Raw genomic sequence first — 6,000 nt, forward strand, 5'->3', positions numbered from 1 at the left:
TATATTTGTAAAATCATGACTATGCTGAAAATTTCAGCCCAAAATTTAAATATTTAAACGGCGCTCAAGAATTTTGAATGTTTCCGAGCGCAGTCTCTTGGACGTTTTTGAGCGACCCTTAAATATTAATAATAAAGCTTCTCGATTTTTTCACCATCAATTTGCATGACAATGAATGAAAATATAACCCGAGAAATGGAAATAATAAGTTATTTACATACTTTTTTATTTTTTAATCCAATTTGTAGGTTTTTTCACTTATTTAAAACTTACCAAATTTTTTTGTTTAAGACTGTCCTGTATATTTTTGGTTATGCAAAAGTTATATTTAAGTGGAATGACAATAATTGAGTTATAAAAACTAATTAAAACTATTAGTTACATATTATCAGTTAATATTCGAAATTTTTGAGCGGCGTTTAAATATTTAAATTTTGGGCTGAAGTTTTCAGCATAGTCATGATTTTACAAATATAAACTATTGCTGCCACGAGAAAAAAAAAAATGTTTAAATAAAAATCCGAATTTCGATCATTTTTGATATTTTCAAAATTCGTGAGCGACCTCTTAAAAATTTTTATCGAGCTGATTTGTGGAGAGGCTTCTTTAAACATCGTAAACCAGTATATTATAATTAACGTATAAATGATTTGGAAAGGGATATGCTACTTACTTAAATTAAAATATTTAATGATAAAATATTTTTATTTTGTAGGTGATAATAAAAATTTTAAAATACATCAGATTTTCGCGGAAAATTCATAAATTGATTTCTGTTTCCCGCACAGATTCCTACTGATTCGACAACTTATAGAACAAACAACCTCGGTAGATATGAGAGTCACTGATTCACCCACAGATGGTTACACATACTTCAAGTTTAATGTTGATTGATAATGATTGTATTATTATTATTGTTATTATCTTTTTATTTAGACGATGGTTGCGCTAATATAGAGCTGAATGCTAAAAAATATAGTAATTGATTTTTTTTTCACTTCACTTACAAAACTTCTGCAATATTATATACACTTAAGTAGATATTTGCGCGTACAATAGTGTCTACGTAATTCTACAGTGGCACCGTACAATCTATACTCGCCTTTATCCCTACTACTATACTAACTTGCTTACACACATTTTCTTTCACTTTAACACCACTTGTTGCACGGTTGAATTCAAAATTACAAGCCTTAACGATTATTTAACCGGCTCACTATTTCACATCATTGGAAAAAAAATTTGAATAAGTTTAAAATAATATCTGTACATGTGCTATCATTATGTAAGCACTAAACTAATGTTATAAATGAAAATTACTGTTTTGTTACAATTTATTAAACTAAGTTAATAATGCCTTTAAAGAGATATCAGGTTTTCGAGTTAAATAAATTTAAACTAATTCTATGTTGGATTTTTAAGTATAGGAGAAAGAAGTCCCTTCAGTATTCAGTTATTGTTCAATCTATAACAAACGATACTATTATGAGTCTCTAATAAAGTTAAGTCGATAGACTAAAATAAGAAATAAATAGGAAAACATATATGTGTTAATAGACTCGTCAAAAAAATGGGTGGATAATTTATTCCCCTGAAATAAAAAAGGAAATGCTAACTCTCAAAAAATTCAGGTTGAATTAGTCTCATTCGAATAATAAGAGAATAGCAGTTTAAACTGTAAATTTCTCCTTTCAATTGCATTCAATTGTTCAATAGAAAAAAAATAAAATAAATGCCATTTGAAGGCAGTAACATTAATATAAAATGGAAAATCAAAACAAGTTAGAGACTCGCCACGCGATGAAAAATGGTTTTATCTGATTATAGGGGAGACCAGGGTGCTTTGGCTCCCTGGGGTGCGAAGGCCCCCCTCAAAAATTACATAAAAAAATTTTTTTTTGAATTCCGTCAAGCTATGACCCCTACAATGTTTTTATCATATTTTTGGCCAATATGTGATATGTGGGGTAAAATAGACCACTCGATAAAAAAAATTATAACAAAAAAATTATTTTTTTTCATTTTCCGTCAAATTATGAGCTCTATAATGGTTTTATTATACTTTAGGTCAATATGTGATATGTGGGGCAAAATGAACCACTCGAAAAAGAAAAATTGTAACGAAAAAATTATTTTTTTTTATTTTCCGTCAAGTTAATTTTTTCGTTACAATTTTTTTTTTTTGAGTGGTCCCTTTTGCCCTACATATCACATATTGACCTATAATATAATAAAAACATTATAAAGGTCATAACTTGACGGAAAATAAAAAAAAATCATTTTTTCTTTACAATTCTTTTTTTCGAGTGGTCCATTTTATCCCATATCACATATTCACCTAAAATATGATAAAAAAATTGTAGTGGTCATAACTTGACGAAAAATAAAAAAAAAGAATTTTTTTATAATTTTTTGGGGAAGGGGCCCTCGTGCCCCAGAAAAAAAACTTTTTTTTTCGATTTTTTATAAAGTTTCGACTGATTTTTCTGAAATAGACGGAATATAAACGAATCTGATGGTCAAAAGCCACGACAAGAAATAACCGGCTTAAGGGGGCATTCGTACCCCGGTCTCCCCTGTATGAGTATATATGATTATATATGATATCATATATGATGATATATAATCATATATAAAATTATATATGATTATACATTAGACTGTGCCAAATAAAATCGATATTTTTAACTTCCCGCTGAGAAAATTCAAAATTTTCAAAAATTCAGGAAGTTATTGGTTTCGGTCCGATTCGCAAAAACCGAATTTCTATCAGATTTTGACATTTTGAGGTTCTAGGAACCTATCCTAACTAATTTCACGATTATGTCCGAGTGTATGCATGTGTGTACGTACGTACGGACGTACGTACGTGTGTATGTATGTAAATATTCATAACTCTTGAACGGATGAACCGATTTTGATCTTTGAGGTGTCATTCGACGCGGCTTGTTAATATCGTGAAGCTGTAAATTTGAGCTTAATCGGTAGGGTGCGTTCGGAGACATTTCAAAAATAAAATTTTTTCAAAAATGTTTTATTTGGATAACTTTTAATTTGCTCAATGTATTGATTCCAAAATCGACTGGGCTCTAAAGCTTTATAAGCCGCGTCAAATGCCACCTCAACCATCAAAATCGGTTCAATCGTTTAAGAGAAACCGTTGACGAAAGAATTCGAACAAAATTTCGATCGTAAAGCACTCCCTAATGCTTCGCATTATGAGTCGTGCAAACATTTTTTTTTGGTTTTTTTGAAATTTCTCTAAAATGACTGAAAAAATCAATTTCAAAGTTTGATCAGCTTTAGAACTTGATAAAACACGTCAATTGCTACCTCAACCGTCTTAATCGGTCAATTCGTTTACGAGATATCGATGATTAAAAAATGGTGAAAAACGTTTTTTTTCGGATATCTACAAAAAAATTGAATCATTCGATTTCAAAATCTAATCAGCTTTAGAACTTAATGAAACGCGTTAATTGCCGCCCTAACCATCAAAATCGGTTAATTCGTTCGCGAGATATCGTGGGAGAATGAAATGCTAAAAAATGTTTTTTTCAAAACAATGGCATACAAAAGTATTTTCGAGCTCAAAGAGCTCGGAGCTCAAGGCGCTCTGAAACAGCGGGAAGTTTTAGAGCTGGCCCGCAGGGTCAACTGATAGACCGATTTTTAACTTCCCGCTAAGAAAATTGTAAATTAAAAAAAAAAATTTTTTTAATTTTTTCTGAAATATCTCAAAAACGACTCGATAAATCGAATTCAAAATTTGATCAGCTTTAGAACTTGATAAAACGTGTCGATTGCCACCTCAACCGTCTCAATCGGTTTATTCGTTTGAGAGATATCGTTGGAGGAAAAATGGTAAAAAACGTTTTTTTTCGAAAACAACAGCTTACAAACGTATTTTTGAGCTCGAAGAGCTCGAAAATGTATTCACAATAATGTTTTCGAGGTTATTGAGCTCGAAAACAGCGGGAAGTTTTGGGGCTGGCCCGCAGGTTCATCTGACAGGCTGATTTTTTTCTCGGCTCGTAGAAAAATTAGGTTGTCTATCGCAAAACAAAAATCCTGTTAAAATTTCAGCTCGATACGTTCATTTTTCAGTTAGCGCTCGCGTAAATAAGAATTTTCCGAAAAAAAAACAAAATTTTGTCCCCACTCAATATTCTATAACTCATTAAATATAAATAATTAAAATCGACCACAGTGCGATTTTTAGGTGATTAAATTATTTACAAAAGTAACTTTTGATCGAATTAAAAAAATCAGCCACTTTTTTTCTGGAGTTACTTAAATCTAATTTTTTTTTTTTAATTTACATTTATATTTGTTATTAAACGCTTAAAAAACAATTATACTATGCATACATCTTATTGAATTCAATTGCCTAGTAACCTTACGGTCTGAAAAATAAGTTTCCATACATAATTTATTCTAAATATGTCTTTTGCATGCCTTAAGCGCGAGCGTAGGTATGCTCTACTCTCGCCTAAAAATTAAAAAACTGGGTTCCGTCAGAGTTTTATTTAAATAAATAATAATATAGTGGTTAAAGTAGGTCAGTCTTCATGCCACAATAAAAGAAAACATTAATGGTCATTTTTCTAAGCAATAAATAGCTGGTCCAACCCACAATTTAGACAAAAAATGAATTTTTCAGAAAAAAATCCTGTAAAATACATGTAACACTCTTCTTGTAATCTCCATAACTTTCGAAAAACAAAACTAATTCTTTTAAATTTTATTTCAATATATCCGTAAATTCATTGTGACAAACTGATTAATAATCCACAACTCTATTATTATTCGTTTGATTATAAAATAATAAAATGTGTACTGTCAAAGCTAAAAAATTCACATCTCAGGCTGCCATATATAAAAAATATATATAAACAGAGTTAGTGAAGACCTGCTTCTTCTATCGGAGCGTGCTAGATGAGGTTAGCAAAGATTTCCATTCTATCCGCGGGGATTTTTTAATATTTTCTATAATAATTTTCTATTATAATAAATTAGTTTAATAGTTCCTTAAATGTAAGCAAAAAAAAAGAAAAAAATAAATAATTAAATAATTAATTATAAAAAGTAACCCTGATAGCCAGAGTTTCTGATCAGAAAGTTGGTTTACCTGAGTTGCGACCAACTTGACGACAACTTTTAGCTTGTGTAACTGTTGACTACAAGTTGCTGAGAAATTTGGCGACAATCTACTGCCGCAACCTGTCACCAAGTTTTGAGCAACTTGTAGACAAGTTTTCGGCAACAGTTACACAAGCTGAAAAATGTCGACATTTTATGGAAATACTTACTTTTGCGGTTAACTTGGCGACGGGTTGCGGCAGTAGATTGTCAATTCCCAACAAGTTGCGGCCAACTTGGCTATCAGGGAAGCGGCCCTGATAGCCACACCTTTGCTCAGCAAGTTCTGCAGTGAAACGTTTTCGGACTTTTTGAAATCATTGATTCGGTTTGCACTTGGAATTAGTGAATAATCACTTATTTTCACTTATCCATGTTTAGAGAGTAGTTAAAAATGAAATGAAACAAGATGTTATAAAAATTCGTCTTTATTACTTGAAAGTAAATAATTTAAAAAAATTACTTAGTAATATCGTTATGCATGTAGTATATTTTTGCGTATGTATATAATTCATTTTTGCAGAACGCGTCAATACAGTCTAAAGTAGAGTACGTTAAGAATAACGTGCTTAGGACGAAACTGTAGCATACTAAACCATGATTTTTTCCGAATACGTGGTTAGTTACTTTTTCTTTTTTTAATTAAATCATTTCATATTTAAAAGCAGTCTGTTACTAATTACGTCAAAATTCGTTACTGATGAGTCCGATGACGTATTCACAAAAATTTTATGAAATTTTTTTATGTTTAGCACTGTTTCCCGACTCAAATTACGTAATTTCTATTGGTAATAATCACTTTTATCTGAAGCAAATTTTATTGCATATTTTCGGAAAGTAAAATCGCTGAGCTTATCA

The 6,000-nt window shown here is 30.7% G+C and overlaps 1 protein-coding gene across 1 annotated transcript in view; it reads right to left on the bottom strand.

Annotated features, from left to right (window-relative positions):
• LOC130666103 (G protein-activated inward rectifier potassium channel 3-like) overlaps positions 1–1,059 on the bottom strand; it is an 81,735-nt gene extending 80,676 nt beyond the window's left edge. The window contains exon 1 of the mRNA XM_057466785.1: positions 674–1,059. The gene's annotated coding sequence lies outside the window, so the exon portion shown is untranslated. The remainder of the gene's footprint in view (positions 1–673) is intronic.
• Positions 1,060–6,000: the final 4,941 nt, after the last annotated feature.

Source organism: Microplitis mediator, chromosome 3 (assembly GCF_029852145.1).
Source record: "Microplitis mediator isolate UGA2020A chromosome 3, iyMicMedi2.1, whole genome shotgun sequence".
Classification (NCBI taxonomy): domain Eukaryota; kingdom Metazoa; phylum Arthropoda; class Insecta; order Hymenoptera; family Braconidae; genus Microplitis; species Microplitis mediator.